The sequence below is a fragment of the Leuresthes tenuis genome, unplaced genomic scaffold, assembly GCF_036924035.1.
Source record: "Leuresthes tenuis unplaced genomic scaffold, fLeuTen1.0.hap1 SCAF_18, whole genome shotgun sequence".
NCBI lineage: Eukaryota > Metazoa > Chordata > Actinopteri > Atheriniformes > Atherinopsidae > Leuresthes > Leuresthes tenuis.
This window is the reverse complement of record NW_027325372.1, coordinates 27,581,339-27,606,043: the sequence shown is the minus strand read 5'-3', so window position 1 is coordinate 27,606,043 and position 24,705 is coordinate 27,581,339. Positions and strand designations below refer to the sequence as shown.

The window sequence follows — 24,705 nt, the reverse complement described above, 5'->3', positions numbered from 1 at the left end:
GAAATGTGTTAGAAGAGGTAAGAATACTGAACCATACATCATCAAAAGCGGTAGAGGTGGTGTTCGGCTGCAAGAAGGTGTGAAAGTCCGACAATGTTTTGTAAAAAGCGGGTAATAAAAGGTTCGAATGCCCGAATATACATCATCAAAAGCGGAAGCGGAGGTGTTCGGATGCAAGAAGGTGTGAACGTCCGACCAAAGTTTGTAAAAAGCAGTGAAAAGCGAGAAAAAGCTTTTCGTGAGTTCTGCATGATTTGGGATTTTGCTTATAAAATGCATTACTTCACTCAAACTATGTTAAAACTGATTTGTCCTTCATATTAACCATGTCTAGAAAGATTTAAACAAAAAAACAACGTTGTACTTTGCAGTAAAAGAAAGAGCAAATCTAAAGTTTCAGGAATCCGAGTATAAGCCTGCTTTCATGAGTTCTGCACGATTTCGGATTTTGCTATAAAATGAATTGCTTTGCTCAAACCAAGTTAAAACTGCTTTGTCCTTCCATATTCATCAATGTCTAGATCGACTTCAACAAAGAAAAACATTGGACTTTGCAGTAGAAGAAGTTGAAATCCATCTACACATTGATAAATATGAAGGACAAAGCAGTTCCCACTTGCCCATAAGAAAATAAGCTTATTCTCGGATTCCTGATCCTTCAGTTTTGCTCTTTCTTCTACTGCAAAATACAATGTTGTTCTTTGTTGAAGTCGATCTAGACATTGATAAATATGAATGAAAAAGCAGTTTTAACTTGGTTTGAGTGAATGAATTCATTTTATACATAAAATCCGAAATCGTGCAGAACTCATGAAAAAAAGCTTATTCTCGGATTCCTAAAACTTTTGATTGGCTCTTTCTTTTACTGCAAAGTACAACGTTGTTTTTTTGTTTAAATCTATCGAGACATTGATAAATATGAAGGTAAAAGCCGTTTTAACATAGTTTGAGTGAAGGAATTGATTTTATAGATAAAATCCCAAATCATGCAGAACTCCTCAAAAGGGGCGTATGGCTTAATCACAAGTGTGGCTATTTCTCATTCAGGGTAGTATGAGGAAGTTTATGCTTGAAATATATGTAGAAATGGGTACATATGAAGGACAAAGCAGTGTTAACTTAGTTTGAGTGAAGGAATTCATTTTATACATAAAATCCCAAATCATGCAGAACGTATGAAAAGAAGCTTATTCTCGGATTCCTGATCCTTCAGTTTTGCTCTTTCTTCTACTGCAAAATACAATGTTGTTCTTTGTTGAAGTCGATCTAGACATTGATAAATATGAAGGAAAAAGCAGTTTTAACTTGGTTTGAGTGAATGAATTCATTTTATACATAAAATCCGAAATCGTGCAGAACTCATGAAAATAAGCTTATTCTCGGATTCCTAAACCTTTTGATTTGCTCTTTCTTTTATTGCAAAGTACAACGTTGTTTTTTGTTGAAATCTATCTAGACATTGATAAATACCAGCCGAAACTCTGCTGCCGCTTTTGATAATTTATGGTTGGGCATTCTTACCTTTTCTTACCCGCTTTTTACAAATTATGATCTTACATTCACACCTACTTGCAGTCGAACACCTTCTCATCCACTTATGATCATGTGCGGTTGGGCTTTCGCACCTTTTCTTACCCATTTTTCAGTAATTATGGGTGGACATTCAGACCTTCTTGCAGCCGAAAACCTCCGCTCCTCTTTTGATCATACATTGTCGGGCATTCACACCTTGTCTTACCCGCTTTTTACAAACTTTAGTCGGACATTCAAACCTTCTTGCAGCTGAACCACCTCCGCTCCCTGTTTTGATCATATATGGTCTGGCAATAGTACCTTTTCTTACCCGTTTGTGAGTAATTATGGCTGGACATTCACACCTACTTGCAGCCGAACACAACCTCTCCCGCTTTTGATGATATATGGTCCGGCATTCTTACCTTTTCTAACACATTTTTCAGCAATTATGGTCGGACATTCACACCTACTCACAGACGAACACCTCCGCTCCCACATTTGATAGTGTATAGTCGGGCATTCTCACCCTTTCTCATCAGCTTTTTGCAAATTATGATCTGATATTCACACCTACTTGAAGTCGAGCAGCTCTGCTCCCGCTTTTGATTATGTTCGGTTGGATATTCAAACCTTTTCTTAACTGCTTTTTACAAACTTTGGTCGGACGTTCACACCTTCTTGCAGCCGAACACCTCCGCTTCCGCTTTTGATGGTATATATTCGGGTATTCGAACCTTCTCTTACCCGCTTTTTACAAACCATGGTTGGACTTTCATACCTTCTTGTAGCTGAACAACTCCACTCCTGCTTTTGATGATTTATGGTTGGACAATCGCATCTTTTCCTACCCATTTTTCAGTAATTATGGGTGGATATTCACACCTTCTTGCAGCTGAACACCTCCTCTCCCGCTAATGATCATGTAAGGTTTGATATTCGAAAATTTTCTTTCATGTTTTAAAGCAATTATTAATGGACATTCACACCTACTTGCAGCCGAACACCACCTCTCCCGCTTTTGATGATGTATGGACCGGCATTCTTACCTTTTCTAACACATTTTTCAGCAATTATGGTTGGAGAATCACACCTACTCACAGCCGAACAACTCCGCTACCGCATTTGATGGTGTATATTCGGGATTTCTCACCCTTTCTCATCAGCTTTTTGCAAATTATTCTCTGACATTCACACCTACTTGCAGTCGAACAGCTCTGCTCCCGCTTTTGATTATGTTTGGTTAGATATTCGAACCTTTTCTTAACTGCTTTTTCACAAACTTTGGTCGGACGTTCACACCTTCTTGCAGCCGAACACCTACGCTTCCGGTTTTGATAGTGTATATTCGGGCATACGAACCTTTTCTTACCCGCTTTTTACAAACCATGGTTGGACTTTCACACCTTCTCTTAGCTGAACAACTCCGCTCCCTCTTTTGATTGTGTACAGTCGGGTATTTTAACCTTTTCTTACCCGCTTTTTACCAACTATGATCGGACATTCACACCGTCTTACAGCGGAACACCTCCGCTACCTCTTTTGATGATGTATGTTCGGGCATTCGAACCTTTTCTTACCCGCTTTTTAAAACCAGGGTCGGACTTTCACACCTTTTAGTAGCCGAACAACTCCGCTCCCGCTATTGATTGTGTACAGTCGGGTATTTTAACCTTTTCTTACCCGCTTTTTACCAACTATGGTCGGACATTCACACCTTCTTACAGTGGAACACCTCCGCTCCCTCTTTTGATGGTGTATGTTTGGGCATTCAAACCTTTTCTTACCCGCTTTTTACAAACTATGGTCGGACATTCAAACCATCTTGTAGCCGAACACATCCACTCGTGCATTTGATGATGTATGGTTGGGAATTCGCACCTTTTCTTACCCATTTTTCAGTAATTATGGGTGGACATTCACACCTTCTTGCATATGAACACCTCCTCTCCCGCTTATTATCATGTGCGGTTTGATATTCGAAAATTCTCTTTCATGTTTTCTAGCAATTATTGATGGACATTCAGACCTTCTTGCAGCTGAACACCTCCGCTCCAGCTTTTGATGGTGTATAGTCGGGCTTTCGAGCCTTTTCTTCCCCGGTTTTTACAAATTATGGTTGGACATTCAGACCTTCTTTCAGCCGAAAACCTCCGCTCCCTCTTTTGATCATACATTGTCGGGCATTCGCACCTTTTCTTACCCGCTTTTTACAAACTTTAGTCGGACATTAACACCTCCTTGCAGCTTAACCACCTCCGCTCCCTGTTTTGATCATATATGGTCTGGCAATAGTACCTTTTCTTACCCGTTTGTGAGTAATTATGGCTGGACATTCACACCTACTTGCGGCCGAACACCACCTCTCCCGCTTTTGATGATGTATGGACCGGCATTTTTACCTTTTCTAACACATTTTTCAGCAATTATGGTTGGAGATTCACACCTACTCACAGCCGAACACCTCCGCTCCCGCATTTGATGGTGTATATTCGGGCATACGAACCTTTTCTTACCCGCTTTTTACAAACCATGGTCGGACTTTCACACCTTCTTGTAGCTGAACAACTCCGCTCCCTCTTTTGATTGTGTACAGTCGGTTATACAAACCTGTTCTTACCCGCTTTTTACAAACTATGGTCGGACAGTCAAACCTTCTTGTAGCCGAACACATCCACTCCTGCTTTTGATGATGTATGGTTGGGCATTCGCACCTTTTCTTACCCATTTTTCAGTAATTATGGGTGGATATTCACACCTTCTTGCAGCGGATTCGAAAATTTTCTTTCATGTTTTATAGCAATTATTGATGGACATTCATACCTTCTTGAAGCCGAACACTTCCACTCCTGCTTTTGATGATGTATGGTTGGGCATTCGAACCTACTTGTTGCCCGTTTTTCATTAATTATGGGTGGACATTCACACCTTGTCGCAGCCAAACACCTCCGCTCCCTGTTTTGATCATGTATGTTTTGACATTCGCACCTTTTCTCACCTGCTTTTTACTATTGTCGGCCAATCACAGCTTCCTCTCCACCATACTTGTATGGTAGGAAATTCTCACCCACTCTCATCCGAAGACCTCTCCTCCCGCTTTTGTTAATATTTAGTCGGGCATTCGAACCTTTTCTTACCCACTTTTTACAAATTATGGTCGAACATTCACACCTACTTGCAGCTGAATACTTCCGCTCCACCTTTTAGTGATGTATGGTTGGCATTTGCACCTTTTGTTACCCTCTTTTTATACTGATTGCTGAAGATTAAGTTGTTCTTTCTCAAACTACAATTTTTTTTTAATTGTTGAAACTTGATTTGAAGTGGATAAATAAGGAGGACAAACAGTTTTAAGTCACGCTGATAGAAGAAATTAATTTTATAGCAAAATCTGTATTTCGTCATATGTCGAGAGATGCTTATTGCTGAAGAAGTTCTTTCTCATTCTACAAAGTACAACGTTGTTTATCATTGAAACTTGATTAGACATGAATAAATATGAAGGACAAAGCAGTCTTAACTTGGTTTGAGTTAATTAATTCGTTTTATAGGAGAATCCGAATTCGTGCTTATTTTCGGATTCCTGAAGAATGAGTCTGGTTCTTTCTCATAATACAAAGTTTGTTGTTTATTGTTGAAACTTCATCAGAAGTGAAGAAATAAATGAATGCCTATCAACAAATGTGGGATCTAAACTCTACTGCTTCCTCTAAAATAATTTCTTTTCTCAATTCAGAAATGTGTGTGTGTAAGTCACAACACCCGTGACACCAAAACGGCTTTCTTTTCTCTCTTTTCTCTACACTCTGCACTATGAGCACACACACCAAATCAGAAAGGCTTTTTTCTCTCTTTTCTACATTATGGACTGTGGGGACACAAAACCGCTCTCTCTTTTTTTTTTTGATTGTGTGCCAGGGCGTTGTCTCACGTATTAGATTATGCTTAAGATACGAATGGGTTTATCAGTCACATCAGAATCCATACATACTGATCCTCCCGTAATAAAATGGTCGGATCTTATCAAACACACTTTGTTTCTTGTGACAATCAAGTCAGCGAACACCTCCTCTCCCGCTTATGATTATGTGCGGTTTGACATTCGAAAATTTTCTTTCATGTTCTATAGCAATTATTGATGGACATTCATACCTTCTTGAAGCCGAACACATCCACTCCTGCTTTTGATGATGTATGGTTGGGCATTTGAACCTACTTGTTGCCCGTTTTTCATTAATTATGGGTGGACATTCACACCTTGTCGCAGCCAAACACCTCCGCTCCCTGTTTTGATCATGTATGTTTTGACATTCGCACCTTTTCTCACCTGCTTTTTACTATTGTCGGCCAATCACAGCTTCCTCTCCACCATACTTGTATGGTAGGAAATTCCACTCTCATCCGAAGACCTCTCCTCCCGCTTTTGTTAATATTTAGTCGGGCATTCGAACCTTTTCTTACCCACTTTTTACAAATTATGTTCCTACTTGGTCAGCCGAGGAGCAAGGGGGGGGAGCAAGCGTCTCAACCAAGCAAAGCTCACCATGGGTAAGGTGGCTATGCCAACTAGCCTGATGCCCTGCTCCCGCAGTGATGGATAATCGTACTCTGGTTTCTCTTCATAACGTACAAGTCTTTCGCCTTTTACTAAAGATTTCTGTGGAGAGCAGCACTAATGAGTTGTTTCTATTTTTGGCAGGCTTTACCTTTGCGGGTGAAGCCCTTTCTGTCTGTGCAAAAGAAATCTTCTTACTGTGCAGAGTGACTTCTCTGAGTAGAGTCGCCTTACTTGTTGCGACTGTGCCGATGTTCGAAGCTGGAGTGCAAAGTTGTTGCTTGAATGGTGCTTGCTGGAGCGTGCGGGAGTGCAAAGTTATACCATTTAAAAGGGCTGAAGAGTGCTCAGTGCAGCGGGTGGGCGACACTCTGGCCACCTTGAAAACCGAGGTTACATCCACTACCAGGGGCAGCCCAAGTTCTGCCGCAAGTGTGGTGAGCATGGGCACCTGGTTGAGGCTTGTACCAAGGTGTTATGTGGGAAGAGCAGAGAAATTGGGCAAACTTTTGGAGAGTGTCCAAATGGCAGGAAATGTAATCTCTGTGGAGAATTAAATCACCTCTTCAGAGATTGCCCTAAATCTTTTGCAAACAAATTAAAGACGGTAAAGCCACAGTCAAGCCAACAAAGAGAAGGACCAAAGGTGGCAGTTGGTGAACAAAGTGAAGAGGTTGACCCAATAAATTCAAACTTCCCGCCAAAAGCTTGGATTGGAAGTGAGGAGCAAAAAGGGGAGGGGCCTGTAGAGGCCTCACCACTCAGTGTTGAAGTCTGTGAGAATTCACAGGCAGAGGGTGGAGCTACGCTAAATGAGGAGGAAGAGCAGACAGGTGAGTCTAGTGAAGATACTCACCTCCCCGAAGGTCAACAGAAGGTCAATTTGTTGATAGGCATTCATTTATTTCTTCACTTCTGATGAAGTTTCAACAATAAACAACAAACTTTGTATTATGAGAAAGAACCAGAATCATTCTTCAGGAATCCGAAAATAAGCTCTATTTTATGAGTTATGCACGAATTCGGATTCTCCTATAAAACGAATTCCTTAACTCAAACCAAGTTAAGACTGCTTTGTCCTTCATATTTATTCATGTCTAATCAAGTTTCAACGATAAACAACGTTGTACTTTGTAGAATGAGAAAGAACTTCTTCAGCAATAAGCATCTCTCGACATATGACGAAGTACAGATTTTGCTATAAAATGAATTCCTTCTATCAGCCTGACTTAAAACTGTTTGTCCTCCTTATTTATCCACTTCAAATCAAGTTTCAACAAATAAAAAAATGTTGTAGTTTGAGAAAGTACAACTTAATCTTCAGCAATCAGTATAAAAAGAGGTGCAAATGCCAACCATACATACCTAAAAGGTGGTAATCGAGCTGTAGCAGCTTCGGTAAAAGAGTATAAGTTGAAGAGTTTGTGAATAAAGGTGTGCGCACACATAGTGTGCTGTACGAAAATAGGCAGGGAGCAATGCCGGCTGGGGTATATGTTCTTGTATGTTGTCTGACTGTTTGATTTGAATGTGTTGTGTAAGTGTCCTGTTGAATGTTACATGTTTGGGCTTTGACACGCTTCACTGTGGTTGTTAACTGTGTGGTGTGTCCTGAAATGTTATATGTTTGGGCTGTGTGACATGCTTAATGCTTGTCAGTAGCTACCCACTTATTCATATATAGCAACTGACAACATAAGAAGTCCGGACATACTTTGATAGTAGTTGTAGAAGTATCCTTATTGATAATAGATCACTAATTCATAGTGATAGAACAGTAGATGAACAGGTGCTTGCACATGTCTCACGAAAATAAAATGGGTGTATCATTGCTGATGGCAGAGCAATACTGCCAAACTTATGAGTTCTTGTGGCAAACTTGATTCAGTGTCTTGACGTGTATACGCTGTTTCGCTGACTTGATTGTCATAAGAAACAAAGTGTGTTTGATAAGATCCGACCATTTTATTACGGGAGGATCAGTATGTATGGATTCTGATGTGACTGATAAACCCATTCGTATCTTAAGCATAATCTAATACATGAGACAACGCCCTGGCACACGATAAAAAAAAAAAGAGAGAGAGAGCGGTTTTGTGTCCCCACAGTCCATAATGTAGAAAAGAGAGAAAAAAGCCTTTCTGATTTGGTGTGTGTGCTCATAGTGCAGAGTGTAGAGAAAAGAAAGCCGTTTTGGTGTCACGGGTGTTGTGACTTACACACACACATTTCTAAATTGAGAAAGGAAATTATTTTAGAGGAAGCACTAGAGTTTAGATCCCACATTTGTTGATAGGCATTCATTTATTTCTTCACTTCTGATGAAGTTTCAACAATAAACAACAAACTTTGTATTATGAGAAAGAACCAGAATCATTCTTCAGGAATCCGAAAATAAGCTCTATTTTATGAGTTATGCACGAATTCGGATTCTCCTATAAAACGAATTCCTTAACTCAAACCAAGTTAAGACTGCTTTGTCCTTCATATTTATTCATGTCTAATCAAGTTTCAACGATAAACAACGTTGTACTTTGTAGAATGAGAAAGAACTTCTTCAGCAATAAGCATCTCTCGACATATGACGAAGTACAGATTTTGCTATAAAATGAATTCCTTCTATCAGCCTGACTTAAAACTGTTTGTCCTCCTTATTTATCCACTTCAAATCAAGTTTCAACAAATAAAAAAATGTTGTAGTTTGAGAAAGTACAACTTAATCTTCAGCAATCAGTATAAAAAGAGGTGCAAATGCCAACCATACATACCTAAAAGGTGGAGCGGAAGTATTCAGCTGCAAGTAGGTGTGAATGTTCGACTATAATTTGTAAAAAGCGGGTAAGAAAAGGTTCGAATGCCCGACTATATATTAACAAAAGCGGGAGGAGAGGTCTTCGGATGAGAGTGGGTGAGAATTTCCAACCATAATCTATAAAATACGGTGAAAAAAAATATGTGAATGCCTCATAGAACACTAAAAGCGGAAGTGTTCGGCTGCAAGAAGGTGTGAATGTCCGACTATATTTGGTGAAAAGCAGGTGAAGCAAGGTCTGAATGCCCAACCTTACATCATCAAAAGCGAGATCAGAGGTGTTTGGCTGCAAGAAGGCCATAGTTTTCCAAAAGCGGGTAAGGTGCGAATGTCCGACTAAATATCAACAAAATTTGGGGCGGAGGTCTTCGGATGCAAGTGGGTGTGAATATTCCACCATACAAGTATGGTGGAGAGGAAGCTGTGAATAGCCGACCATAGTTTGGAAAAAGCGGGTAAGAAAAGGTTTGAATGCCCGAACATACACCATCAAAAGAGGGAGCGGAGGTGTTCCGCTGTACGAAGGTGTGAATGTCCGACCATAGTTGGTAAAAAGCGGGTAAGAAAAGGTTAAAATACCCGACTGTACACAATCAATAGCGGGAGCGGAGTTGTTCGGCTACAAGAAGGTGTGAAAGTCCGACCATGGTTTGTAAAAAGCGGGTAAGAAAAGGTGCGAATGTCCGACAATGTATGATCAAAAGAGAGAGCGGAGGTTTTCGGATACAAGAAGGTTTGAATGTCCCACCATAGTTTGTAAAAAGCGGGTAAGAAAAGGTTCGAATGCCCGACTATACACCATCAAAAGCGGGAGCAGAGGTGTTCCGCTGTAAGACGGTGTGAATGTCCAACCATAGTTGGTAAAAAGCGGGTAAGAAAAGGTTAAAATACCCGACTGTACACAATCAATAGCGGGAGCGGAGTTGTTCGGCTACAAGAAGGTGTGAAAGTCCGACCATGGTTTGTAAAAACCGGGAAGAAAAGGCTCGAAAGCCCGACTATACACCATCAAAAAGAAGGTTTGAATGTCCATCAATAATTGCTTTAAAACAAGAAAGTAAATTTTCGAATATCAAACCGCACATGATCATAAGCGGGAGAGGAGGTGTTCTACCCATAATTCATGAAAAATGGGTAAAAAAAAGGTGCGAATGCCTAACAATACATTATCAAAAGCAGGTGTGAATGTCAGATCATAATTTGTAAAAAGCTGATGAGATAGTGTGAGAATGCCCGACTATACACCATCAAATGCGGGAGCGGAGGTGTTCGGCTCTGAGTAGGTGTGAATGTCCGACCATAATTGCTGAAGAATGTGTTAGAAAAGGTAAGAATGCTGGACCATACATCATCAAAAGCGGGAGAGGTGGTGTTCGGCTGCAAAAAGGTGTGACTGTTCGACTAAAGTTTGTAAAAAGTGGGTAAGACAAGGTGCGAATGCCTGACAATGTATGATCAAAAGCGGGAGCGGAGGTGTTCAGCTGCAAGAAGGTCTACATGTCCATCAATAATTGCTAGAAAACATGAAAGAAACTTTTCGAAAATCAAACCGCACATGATCATAAGTGGGATAGGAGGTGTTCAGCTGCAAGGTGTGAATGTCCACCCATAATTCCTGAAAAATGGGCAAAAAAAAGGTGTGAATGCCCAACCATACATCATCAAAAGCAGGAGTGGAAGTGTTCGGCTACAAGAAGGTGTGAACGTCCAACCAAAATATGTAAAAAGAAGTTAAGAAAAGGTTCGAATATCCAACCAAACATAATCAAAAGCGGGAGCAGAGCTGTTCGACTGCAAGTAGGTGTGAATGTCAGATCATAATTTGCAAAAAGCTGATGAGAAAGGGTGAGAATGCCCGACTATACACCATCAAATGCGGGAGCGGAGTTGTTCGGCTGTGAGTAGGTGTGAATCTCCGACCATAATTGCTGAAAAATGTGTTAGAAAAGGTAAGAATGCCGGTCCATACATCATCAAAAGCGAGAGAGGTTGTGTTCGGCAACGTGGATTCATGCCAGTCACTGTAAGAAGGTACCAGAACCAGTAGATGACTTCCACCCTGACATACATCAGCCTAACCAACACGCCCGGAAGGACAAAGATAAGAGTCAGCAGTAAAAGCTGTACTCCACCGGTGTGTTAAGTGCTAGTAACCTCTGACACCGAAGATTGAAACATCCTTACTGAGACCTGCGATGAAGATGATCATACACATGCTGTGAACCATGGAAGAAACTGTTTGTTGTTTGTATTTTCTTATTTGTAACCAGCATGTGCACATTGTATCTTGATTTCACAGGAAGCAATAATACAGGGCTGCTGTATTTTTCCCTGTGTGAAAGGCCTCATTGTATGTATCCCACCAAATGATTCAAATGACTCAAAGAACTTTTTTGCTTTCAAAATTTTTCCTCTAGTGACGCTGACTTAGAGAGGCATGAAGATAATCATATTTAATTGTTCATGTTTTGATTGTTTATCATTGGACCCTTTATCACTATGATGCCTGCATTTTAAACTCACGTTGTGTGCAAATGCAGGCTGATGTTTTACAGATAAAGTTATTATTTTCCTTGTTTCTTTTGGGTTGATTAATATAATGGTATTATTATAATCAAAAGGGAGGAATGTAATGGAAAATAATTCTTATATGCATTGTATTGAGTGTTACTGTGTATAACCTGCAAATGACTGAGCTGCAAGGTACCACCCTGCCCTGTTTTCTTAAATTCCTCTTTACAATGGTGGGCTTGTTATTATGAGATAGCTGCACTTTAGGGGGGACAGGGTTAGGCTGGTATTTACGAGTGTGTCTGGGTAACCTCAACTAATGGTTGGGGAGGAAAGTTAGAAGAACAATCAACTATACCCAAAAACAGATGACGTGATGAGTGGGCAATATAACTGTGTGTTTTTGCTTCAGTGGTCAGAGCAACTCTGTATTCTGTACTGTGTTGTTCTCTCTTGCAAGATATTATTATTAAAGCCTCTTATCTCCTCAAAAGAAAATAACTGACTCCCCAAGTGCAAGTGTCAGGACAAATGATCAAACTTCTCCAAGCTTCAGTCTGCAGAGAGGTACAAGACAGGGTTGCCCACTTTCGCCCTCACTTTTTGCTATTTTCATCGAACCTTTAGCAGCTGCTATCAGACAAGATAGAAATATTAAAGGCATCCAACCCCAAAATATTGAGCATAAAATAAGTCTTTATGCTGATGATGTATTACTTTTCCTTCAGAACTCACAGACGTCTCTCACTCACACGATCACACTCATAAATAAATTCTCAGCACTTTCTGACTACTCTATCAATTGGTCTAAGACCACAGTTCTGCCCATTAACTATAGGGACCAGAATATACCTGCGATCACTTTACAGTCAGGAAATATTAGATATTTAGGCATAAACATTTCCTCCAGGCTCTCAGAGCTAACAAAGCTAAATTATGTGCAATTATTAAAGACAGTAGAGGACGATCTCTCTCGTTTGAAGTCCTTACCTATATCACTTATGGGGAGAGTTACAACCATTAAAATGATGATACTACCAAAAGGTAACTATTTGTTCTCAATGATCCCCATAAAACCATCTGCTACTTGGTTTAAGTCACTAGGTTCATGCATCTCCAAATTTCTGTGGAAAAACAAACCACCACGTATTAGTTTAAAAACCTTACAGAAGACCAAGGACAGTGGTGGATTAGATTTACCTAATTTTCAGCACTATTCATAAAGTTAGTGTTAGTGTATCTGATCTCCCTCTCGGATAGTTTCTGGCTGATGTAAAGCACTGGGCGGTCAACGCCCCGCACCTGCTGGGAAAGAACAGCCCCCGACCCCCTTCCCGATGCATCAGTCTGCAGGACAAATGGGAGAGAGGAGTTAGGTGTGTGGAGAAGAGGCTCCCCACAGAGGGTCTGCTTTACCCTCTCAAGTGACACCTGGCACTGCTTCGTCCACCGGACCGGATCAGAGGCACCTTTTCGCGAAGTTGGGAATAAATCGCCGGTAATATCCGGCCAGCCCCAAAAACCGCCTCACCTCTTTCTTGATCTTAGGTTTTGGGCAGGCTGCAATCGCTGCTGTCTTGTCTACCTGTGGACGCACCTGTCCGCCGCCCAAGTGGTACCCCAGATACCGTACCTCCCTCCATCCAACTGCACACTTCTTTGGGTTGGCCGTGAGCCCCGCCTGCCGCAGTGACTCCAGCACTGCCGCCATCTGCTGAACATGCTCCGCCCAGCTGTTGCTATGGATGATGACGTCATCCAGGTAAGCGGCAGCATACGCAGGAACTTACATCATGAAAAGCGAGATCAGAGGTGTTTGGCTGAGAGAAGGCCACAGTTTGCGATGCAATAATTAAAGGCCTCATGCCAGATGTCGCCACTGAAGTAAAGAACATTTACGTGGGATGGTGTGAGGGTCCTCGTTTGGCTGACGTTCGCCGATATGCTCGCCATGCTCATAACCAAGTTGAGACGCGTAAGACAACCAAAAGGGACAAGTGTGAAAAGGAGCTGCATTTGGCAGCCATGACCATGTATTCCGCAGTGTGTGTAAACAGAGGACGAGGCCGAAGTCGAAGACGTGGACGTGTGGGAGTGGAGGTCGAAATGGGCCACGCCAGAGCTATGATCCGAATATTTGTTTTTACTGTGGCCAGACTGGACAGCTGAAAAGTGATGAAATTGGGCAAAAGGCTGACTGAGGGTGGGAGGCAGGTTCTGGACGTCACGCGGCAGCGGAGCCTCCACTAATGGGTGATAGCACAAACACACTCACACATTTTTCCTGCTCTGTGTAGTGAAGAAACGCTTGCTGACTGTGATTCACGTAGTAAAGTTTTGCATGCTATTTCCGTCCTAGAGCAAAGATATTTCTCTCAGAATATAGGAAATTATGTTCATCAGTAGTGACGTCAGGGGAGTTTGATTGTCCTCCAAAGTTAAGTGGAAACCACGTTTACTGTATGTCTGCATGAGGCCAGGTTGTGAAGGAGAAAATGACAATGCCCATTGCGTGTTGTCACTCCTGATGAGCTCTCCTTCAAACACTCATTTTTGTTATCAGAGTTGTGTCCCATTAACCTGATGGGCTGTGATCTCATGTGTAAATTAGGCATTATTTTAACTTCTACACCAGAGGGTGTTAAGGTTATGTTACAGCCTGACAAAGTTTTCACAGCAGTGCAGTTTGATTCATCGGCACTTACATATGCTTATGAGTGGAAACTTCCCAGCTCTCCTTTTTCACAACAACTAGTGGAAGAAGCAAAAGCGTTAGTTTCACCCCTTTCTGATTTCATGCAACCTACTGATTTGCACTGCACATCACACATTTCTTTGGGGCTATGAGAAGAAGTGAAAAAATATGTGCGCCTACTTTATTGGCTGTGTCGCTCACTCCAGAGCACTTCGATTTTTTAATGTTTGTGGTACTCGCCCTCACATTTCCTTGGCCAAACGTACACACTGGCAGTGACAAGGTGTGGGAGAGTTTGTTGCTACATGTCAGAAAGAAATGGAGTGGACCGTTTCACCTGCTGATCCAAATTTTATGTTTTCTGAACGATTGTCAGCATACAAATAAACATTTTTGAGTACAATGCATTGTCAAAGAACTGTGGACTTAATTCCTACCACAGAATCACATTTTGAAGCATGTTTTTTATCTGAAACAGATTTGTCTTCGATACCCATGTTGGCTGAAGTGCCCAATGATCTTTGGGCTAAGAGCAAATATGATGTGGGGTTGATAAAAGGCTGTGAACCAGTAATTGTCACCCCTAAATCAGACTTTTGTCCATGTAAAAAACAATACCCTTTTAAGCCTGAAGCAATTAAAGGGATTAAACCTGTTTTTCAATCTTTTCAGAAAACAGGCGTTATTGTTCCTTTTGAAAATTCACCTGTGCTTACTCCATTGTTTCCTGTTAAAAAGATTAAAGATGCTGGCCAGCCAGATGAATGGCGTTTTGTACAGGACCTCCAAGCGGTGAATGCTGCAGTTCAGCCACATGCTCCTACTGTGCCCAACCCACACACTATTTTGTCTCAAATTACATCAGATGCACAGTTTTTCTCAGTGGTTGACTTGTCGCCAGTGCACCCTGATAGCCCATTTTGGTTTGCTTTTTAGTTTGAAGGGAGATCTTGGACTTTTACCCGGTTATGCCAGGGGTACTGTGAAAGTCCCACTATTTACAATGCTGCCCTCAAAGCTAGTCTGGATTAACTTCAATCAACCACAGGCTCTGCTCTTTTGCAGTATGTGGATGACATCCTTTTATGTAGTCCATCTAAACAACAGTGTGAAAAAGACCAAATGACTCAAATAACTTTCTTGCTTTCAAAATCTTTCCTCTGTGAATCAGTGAATCTGTTGAAACATCTTCATTCTTATGGCCATAAAGCCAGCCTTTCTAAGTTACAGTTTGTACAGGACGAATGTGTACAATGTGCACATGCTGGTTACAAATAAGAAAGTACAAACAACAAACAGTTTCTGCCATGGTTCACAGCATGTGTATGATCACCTTCATCGCAGGTCTCAGTAAGGATGTTTCAATCTTCGGTGTCAGAGGTTACTAGCACTTAACACACCGGTGGAGTACAGCTTTTACTGCTGACTCTTATCTTTGTCCTTCCGGGCGTGTTGGTTAGGCTGATGTATGTCAGGGTGGAAGTCATCTACTGGTTCTGGTACCTTCTTACAGTGACTGGCATGAATCCAGGTTGCTCTCTCTGCAACTTTAACAGCTGTATGAGTGACCAGTAGTACCTGGAACGGGCCTTGCCAACGTTTGGACTTCCAATGTTTCCTGCGAAGTTCCTTCACCACCTGTCATCTGGTTGGAGTGGTGTGTTTTCTGTGGCTGGAAGGGCTGCTTTTACTGTCTGTGAAACTTGAGATAGAACAGTGGAAAGGTTTCGACAGTAAGACAACATAGCATCATCACAAACAGTTGTGGAAGGGAGGGGTCTGGTTACAGGTCCCAATCCCAGGTTAGGAGGTCTGCCAAATAAAATTTCAAATGGGCTGAGATTCACTTGAGCTCTGATTCTCATTCTCATGTAGGTAAGCACAATAGGTAATACTTTTGTCCATGGCAGACCTGTTTCTTCACAACATTTGGCTAACTTGGACTTTAATGTACCATTTTCTCTTTCCACAGCACCTCCACTCTGTGGATGATAAGCACAGTGTGTGCGCAAGGTTATTCCCAGGAATTTACCAACCTCAGTCAATGCAGTGTTTACAAAATGTGTGCCATTATCACTGCTGATCTTCTCTGGAATGCCCCATCTAGGAATGATTTCTGTTTAGCAGTGCTTTAGTCACTGCATTACTGTTTGCATGTTTTGCAGGGAAAACTTCAACCCATTTACTAAACACGTCCACTATTACTAGTGCATATTTCTTTCCTTCAGCTGGTGTGAGTTCAACAAAATCCATCATCAAATGTTCAAAAGGTTTCTCTGGTGGAGGGTGTGCAACTTGCGATGTGTGTAATGCCTTTCCTACATTATGTGTGGCACAAACCATACATGACTGACAGTATTTTTGCGCATATGAACTGAACCCTTTTGTGAACCACTGAGCAGTGAGTGCATTCAGCATCCCCCCTTTTGACACATGGTCCAACCCATGTGTCAATTTTGAAAAATGAGGAAAAAAATGTTTAGGTAGACAGGGTTTACCATCAGGTCCCATCCAAACACCATCCATATGAGTTGCACCCACAGAGGACCAAATGCGTCCAGAGGACCAAATTTCATCTGCAGAGGCAAAAGTTTGCAAAGCATGGAGATCTGTGAGGGAGTCTTCTGCCTGCAAAGAGAGGGAAGCGAAAACAGGAAAAAAATTAGCTGCTTGCTTAGCTGCAGCATCAGCTCTGGCATTGCCACAAGCAACAGGATCGTCTGAGTTAGTGTGAGCCGCACACTTACAGACCGAGATTGCTGTAGGCAAAAGGATCACATCAAGAAGATCAGAAACCTGCTTGGAGTTCAGAATAGTTTTACCATCTGATTTAAGGAAATGCCTGTGTTTCCACAGCGCACCAAAGTCATGAACAACACCAAAAGCATATCTGGAATCTGTGTAAATAGTGACAGACTTACCAGCTGCCAACTTACAAGCTTCAGTAAGTGCAATAAGCTCAGTAGTTTGAGCAGAGAAATGTTTAGGAAGAGAACCAGACAACAAAGTGTCATGTGAAGAACATACTGCAAACCAAACACAGTTAGTACCTGTGGCTGGATCACGCAAAGCTGATCCATCTACAAAAAGAATCATGTCAGAGTTTGGAAGAGGAGTCTCTAAAAGACAGGTCGGGGTGTACAAACTTGTTCCAAAACAGCTTCACAGTCATGAGGCTCCCCATCCTCAGGAGTCGGAAGCAAAGTAGCAGGATTCAGAACAGTACAACGTTTAACAGTGACATTTGGCATATCACAGAGGTGTATCTGAGCCAACAAGCAGTTGAAAGATGTGAAGTTTTCTGCTCGAGAAGAATAATGGCAACAGCATGAGGAACCAAAACAGTCAAATTAGCGTAGCCCACAATATCTTGGGAGGCCAGGACAGCTTTCTCTGCAGCTGCAACAACACGAAGACAACCAGGCAGGCCTGCAGCCACAGAGTCCAGTTTTGCTGAGAAATGAGCCACTGGCCTTTGCCTGCCCCATGTTCCTGCATAAGAACAGATGTCATGCTTCTCATCAACTGCCTGTATGAAAGGTTTATGAGGATCTGGAATGCCAAGTGTTGGTGCTGTTTGAAGAGCCAGCTTAAGCTGACTAAAGGCTGATTCAGCCTCAGGAGTCCATGGAACACGATCAGCTGACTGGAGGCCTTTACCATGGATAAGAGCACCTAAGAGAGCTTCGAGAAAAGAGTAGTTAGGAATAAAGTTCCTGCAGTAAGATGTTATACCTAAGAATGACATAAGCTGTTTTTTAGTAACCGGTTTAGGAATGATCTGAACTGCAGCAACACGTTTAGGAGAAAGTGAGCGCCCATCCTTAGAAATCACATGACCCAAAAAGGTGACTTCGTCCTGTACAAACTGTAAATTAGAAAGGCTGGCTTTATGGCCATAAGAATGAAGATGTTTCAACAGATTCACTGTCTTTTTCACACTGTTGTTTAGATGGACTACATAAAAGGATGTCATCCACATACTGCAAAAGAGCAGAGCCTGTGGTTGATTGAAGTTAATCCAGACTAGCTTTGAGGGCAGCATTGTAAATAGTGGGACTTTCACAGTACCCCTGGCATAACCGGGTAAAAGTCCAAGATCTCCCTTCAAACTAAAAAGCAAACCAAAATGGGCTATCAGGGTGCACTGGCGACAAGTCAACCACTGAGAAAAACTGTGCATCTGATGTAATTTGAGACAAAATAGTGTGTGGGTTGGGCACAGTAGGAGCATGTGGCTGAACTGCAGCATTCACCGCTTGGAGGTCCTGTACAAAACGCCATTCATCTGGCTGGCCAGCATCTTTAATCTTTTTAACAGGAATCAATGGAGTAAGCACAGGTGAATTTTCAAAAGGAACAATAACGCCTGTTTTCTGAAAAGATTGAAAAACAGGTTTAATCCCTTTAATTGCTTCAGGCTTAAAAGGGTATTGTTTTTTACATGGACAAAAGTCTGATTTAGGGGTGACAATTACTGGTTCACAGCCTTTTATCAACCCCACATCATATTTGCTCTTAGCCCAAAGATCATTGGGCACTTCAGCCAACATGGGTATCGAAGACAAATCTGTTTCAGATAAAAAACATGCTTCAAAATGTGATTCTGTGGTAGGAATTAAGTCCACAGTTCTTTGACAATGCATTGTACTCAAAAATGTTTTTTTGTATGCTGACAATCGTTCAGAAAACATAAAATTTGGATCAGCAGGTGAAACGGTCCACTCCATTTCTTTCTGACATGTAGCAACAAACTCTCCCACACCTTGTCACTGCCTGTGTGTACGTTTGGCCAAGGAAATGTGAGGGCGAGTACCACAAACATTAAAAAAATCGAAGTGCTCTGGAGTGAGCGACACAGCCAATAAAGTAGGCGCACATATTTTTTCACTTCTTCTCATAGTCATTGTCAGGCCCCAAAGAAATGTGTGATGTGCAGTGCAAATCAGTAGGTTGCATGAAATCAGAAAGGGGTGAAACTAACGCTTTTGCTTCTTCCACTAGTTGTTGTGAAAAAGGAGAGCTGGGAAGTTTCCACTCATAAGCATATGTAAGTGCCGATGAATCAAACTGCACTGCTGTGAAAACTTTGTCAGGCTGTAACATAACCTTAACACCCTCTGGTGTAGAAGTTAAAATAATGCCTAATTTACACATGAGATCACAGCCCATCAGGTTAATGGGACACAACTCTGATAACAAAAATGAGTGTTTGAAGGAGAGCTCATCAGGAGTGACAACACGCAATGGGCATTGTCATTTTCTCCTTCACAACCTGGCCTGATGCAGACATACAGTAAACGTGGTTTCCACTTAACTTTGGAGGACAATCAAACTCCCCTGACGTCACTACTGATGAACATAAGTTCCTATATTCTGAGAGAAATATCTTTGCTCTAGGACGGAAATAGCATGCAAAACTTTACTACGTGATATGATGTATTTTAAATTATGATCTGACATTCACACCTGCTTTTGATAATGTATTGTTAGGCATTCGCACCTTTGTTTTACCCATTTTTCATGAATTATGGGTAGACATTCACACCTTCTTGCAGCCGAACACCTCCTCTCCCGCTTATGATCATGTGCGGTTTGATATTCGAAAATTTACTTTCTTGTTTTAAAGCAATTATTGATGGACATTCAAACCTTCTTTTTGATGGTGTATAGTCGGGCTTTCGAGCCTTTTCTTCCCGGTTTTTACAAACCATGGTTGGACTTTCACACCGTCTTGTAGCCGAACAACTCCGCTCCCGCTATTGATTGTGTACAGTCGGGTATTTTAACCTTTTCTTACCCGCTTTTTACCAACTATGGTCGGACATTCACACCGTCTTACAGCGGAACACCTCTGCTCCCGCTTTTGATGGTGTATAGTCGGGCATTCGAACCTTTTCTTACCCGCTTTTTACAAACTATGGTGGGACATTCAAACCTTCTTGTATCCGAAAACCTCCGCTCTCTCTTTTGATCATACATTGTCGGACATTCGCACCTTTTCTTACCCGCTTTTTACAAACCATGGTCGGACTTTCACACCTTCTTGTAGCCGAACAACTCCGCTCCCGCTATTGATTGTGTACAGTCGGGTATTTTAACCTTTTCTTACCCGCTTTTTACCAACTATGGTCGGACATTCACACCTTCGTACAGCGGAACACCTCCGCTCCCTCTTTTGATGGTGTATGTTCGGGCATTCAAACCTTTTCTTACCCGCTTTTTCCAAACTATGGTCGGCTATTCACAGCTTCCTCTCCACCATACTTGTATGGTGGAATATTCACACCCACTTGCATCCGAAGACCTCCGCCCCAAATTTTATTGATATTTAGTCGGACATTCGCACCTTACCCGCTTTTGGAAAACTATGGCCTTCTTGCAGCCAAACACCTCTGATCTCGCTTTTGATGATGTAAGGTTGGGCATTCAGACCTTGCTTCACCTGCTTTTCACCAAATATAGTCGGACATTCACACCTTCTTGCAGCCGAACACTTCCGCTTTTAGTGTTCTATGAGGCATTCACATATTTTTTTTCACCGTATTTTATAGATTATGGTTGGAAATTCTCACCCACTCTCATCCGAAGACCTCTCCTCCCGCTTTTGTTAATATATAGTCGGGCATTCGAACCTTTTCTTACCCGCTTTTTACAAATTATGGTCGAACATTCACACCTACTTGCAGCTGAATACTTCCGCTCCACCTTTTAGGTATGTTTGGTTGGCATTTGCACCTCTTTTTATACTGATTGCTGAAGATTAAGTTGTTCTTTCTCAAACTACAAATTTTTTTTAATTGTTGAAACTTGATTTGAAGTGGATAAATAAGGAGGACAAACAGTTTTAAGTCAGGCTGATAGAAGGAATTCATTTTATAGCAAAATCTGTACTTCGTCATATGTCGAGAGATGCTTATTGCTGAAGAAGTTCTTTCTCATTCTACAAAGTACAACGTTGTTTATCGTTGAAACTTGATTAGACATGAATAAATATGAAGGACAAAGCAGTCTTAACTTGGTTTGAGTTAAGGAATTCGTTTTATAGGAGAATCCGAATTCGTGCATAACTCATAAAATAGAGCTTATTTTCGGATTCCTGAAGAATGATTCTGGTTCTTTCTCATAATACAAAGTTTGTTGTTTATTGTTGAAACTTCATCAGAAGTGAAGAAATAAATGAATGCCTATCAACAAATGTGGGATCTAAACTCTAGTGCTTCCTCTAAAATAATTTCCTTTCTCAATTTAGAAATGTGTGTGTGTAAGTCACAACACCCGTGACACCAAAACGGCTTTCTTTTCTCTACACTCTGCACTATGAGCACACACACCAAATCAGAAAGGCTTTTTTCTCTCTTTTCTACATTATGGACTGTGGGGACACAAAACCGCTCTCTCTCTCTCTTTTTTTTTTTTATCGTGTGCCAGGGCGTTGTCTCATGTATTAGATTATGCTTAAGATACGAATGGGTTTATCAGTCACATCAGAATCCATACATACTGATCCTCCCGTAATAAAATGGTCGGATCTTATCAAACACACTTTGTTTCTTGTGACAATCAAGTCAGCGAAACAGCGTATACACGTCAAGACACTGAATCAAGTTTGCCACAAGAACTCATAAGTTTGGCAGTATTGCTCTGCCATCAGCAATGATACACCCATTTTATTTTCGTGAGACATGTGCAAGCACCTGTTCATCTATTGTTCTATCACTATGAATTAGTGATCTATTATCAATAAGGATACTTCTACAACTACTATCAAAGTATGTCCGGACTTCTTATGTTGTCAGTTGCTATATATGAATAAGTGGGTAGCTACTGACAAGCATTAAGCATGTCACACAGCCCAAACATATAACATTTCAGGACACACCACACAGTTAACAACCACAGTGAAGCGTGTCAAAGCCCAAACATGTAACATTCAACAGGACACTTACACAACACATTCAAATCAAACAGTCAGACAACATACAAGAACATATACCCCAGCCGGCATTGCTCCCTGCCTATTTTCGTACAGCACACTATGTGTGCGCACACCTTTATTCACAAACTCTTCAACTTATACTCTTTTACCGAAGCTGCTACAGCTCGATTACCACCTTTTAGGTATGTATGGTTGGCATTTGCACCTCTTTTTATACTGATTGCTGAAGATTAAGTTGTACTTTCTCAAACTACAACATTTTTTTATTTGTTGAAACTTGATTTGAAGTGGATAAATAAGGAGGACAAACAGTTTTAAGTCAGGCTGATAGAAGGAATTCATTTTATAGCAAAATCTGTACTTCGTCATATGTCGAGAGATGCTTATTGCTGAAGAAGTTCTTTCTCATTCTACAAAGTACAACGTTGTTTATCGTTGAAACTTGATTAGACATGAATAAATATGAAGGACAAAGCAGTCTTAACTTGGTTTGAGTTAAGGAATTCGTTTTATAGGAGAATCCGAATTCGTGCATAACTCATAAAATAGAGCTTATTTTCGGATTCCTGAAGAATGATTCTGGTTCTAGCCTTTTGGCTAAGATCAAGTGTAGTATCTGTACTTATCAGTTTAATATGTGATATGTCTATGCAAGGACTACATATTAAATGGATTTTTATCAATAGGAGTTGAAAAAGGAGCTTGCTCCGTTCACTCCAAGCATCGACCCGGTACTGCAGTGCCGCTGGGAACGGTGCGCTCTCCTCTGCTCTTGTGAAAAAGCAAACAGCGGTGCAGGATGGAAGTTTCTTTTAATCTGCTGAGAAAAGAGAGTGAATGCGAAGCAGACTTTAACACGGCTCTGGGAGCGAGCCGAGTGCGGGCTAACCAGGAGAATTGCTTGAAAGAAACGCGACACCGAATGAGCGGTCAGAACAAAGCCTAAATACGGTGTTCCTGTGGTGTTTTTATAAAATGCGGTGTAAAAAAAGGTGTGAATGCCCCATAGAAAACTAAAAGGTGGAGCGGAAGTGTTCGGCTGCAAGAAGGTGTGAATGTCCGACTATATTTGGTGAAAAGCAGGTGAAGCAAGGTCTGAATGCCCAACCTTACATCATCAAAAGCGAGATCAGAGGTTTTTGGCTGCAAGAAGGCCATAGTTTGCCAAAAGCGGGTAAGGTGCGAATGATCGGCTAAATATCAACAAAAGTGGGGGCGGAGGTCTTCGGATGCAAGTGGGTGTGAATATCCCACCATACAAGTATGGTGGAGAGGAAGCTGTGAATGGCCGACCATAGTTTGCAAAAAGCGGGTGAGAAAAGGTGCGAATGTCCAACCATACATGATCAAAACAGGGAGCGGAGGTGTTTGGCTGCGACAAGGTGTGAATGTCCACCCATAATTAATGAAAAGCGGGCAACAAGTAGGTTCGAATGCCCAACCATACATCATCAAAAGCAGGAGTGGATGTGTTCGGCTACAAGAAGGTTTGAATGTCCGAGCATAGTTTGTAAAAAGCGGGTAAGAAAAGGTTCGAATGCCCGAACATACACCATCAAAAGAGGGAGCGGAGGTGTTCCGCTGTAAGACGGTGTGAATGTCCGACCATAGTTGGTAAAAAGTGGGTATGAAAAGGTTCGAATGCCCAAATTCGGCTGCAAAAAACTGTGTTCGGCTGCAAAAAGGTGTGAATGTTCGACTAAATTTTGTAAAAAGCGGGTAAGACAAGGTGCGAATGCCTGACAATGTATGATCAAAATCGGGAGCGGAGGTGTTCAGCTGCAAGAAGGTCTAAATGTCCATTTTTAATTGCTAGAAAACATGAAAGAAAATTTTCGAAAATCAATCCACACATGATCATAAGTGGGAGAGGAGGTGTTCAGCTGCAAGAAGGTGTGAATGTCCTACCATAATTGCTGAAAAATGTGTTAGAAACGGTAAGAATGCTGGACCATACATCATCAAAAGCTAGAGAGGTGGTGTTCGGCTGCAAGTAGGTGTGAATGTCTGACTAAAGTTCAAATATATTAACAAAAGCGGGAGGAGAGGTCTTCGGATGAGTGGTCGAGAATTTCCAACCATAATCTATAAAATGCGGTGAAAAAAAAAGGTGTGATAGATACCTAAAAGGTGGAGCGGAAGTGTTCGGCTGCAAGAAGGTGTGAATGTTATATATATAGTTGGTGAAAAGCAGGAAAAGCAAGGTCTGAATGCCCAATCTTACATAATCAAAAGCGAGATCAGAGGTGTTTGGCGGCAAGAAAACGGGTAAGGGGTGAATGACCGACTAAATATCAACAAAAGTGGGGGCGGAGGTCTTCGGATGCAAGTGGGTGTGAATATCCCACCATACAAGTATGGTGGAGAGGAAGCTGTGAATGGCCGACCATAGTTTGCAAAAAGCGGGTGAGAAAAGGTGCGAATGTCCAACCATACATGATCAAAACAGGGAGCGGAGGTGTTTGGCTGCGACAAGGTGTGAATGTCCACCCATAATTAATGAAAAGCGGGCAACAAGTAGGTTCGAATGCCCAACCATACATCAACAAAAGCAAGAGTGGATGTGTTTGGCTACAAGAAGGTTTGAATGTCCGAGCATAGTTTGTAAAAAGCGGGTAAGAAAAGGTGCGAATGCCTGAACATACACCATCAAAAGAGGGAGCGGAGGTGTTCCGCTGAAA

The 24,705-nt window shown here is 41.6% G+C and overlaps 2 non-coding genes across 2 annotated transcripts; both read left to right on the top strand.

Moving 5' to 3' along the window:
- The first annotated feature begins 6,115 nt into the window (after positions 1–6,115).
- LOC140276367 (U5 spliceosomal RNA) lies at positions 6,116–6,229 on the top strand. Its single transcript, XR_011908966.1, has one exon. It is a non-coding gene; the product is annotated as a U5 spliceosomal RNA (small nuclear RNA).
- Positions 6,230–22,602: 16,373 nt separating this feature from the next.
- Positions 22,603–22,789, top strand: LOC140276150 (U2 spliceosomal RNA). The gene has a single exon (XR_011908832.1). It is a non-coding gene; the product is annotated as a U2 spliceosomal RNA (small nuclear RNA).
- The last annotated feature ends 1,916 nt before the right edge of the window (positions 22,790–24,705 follow it).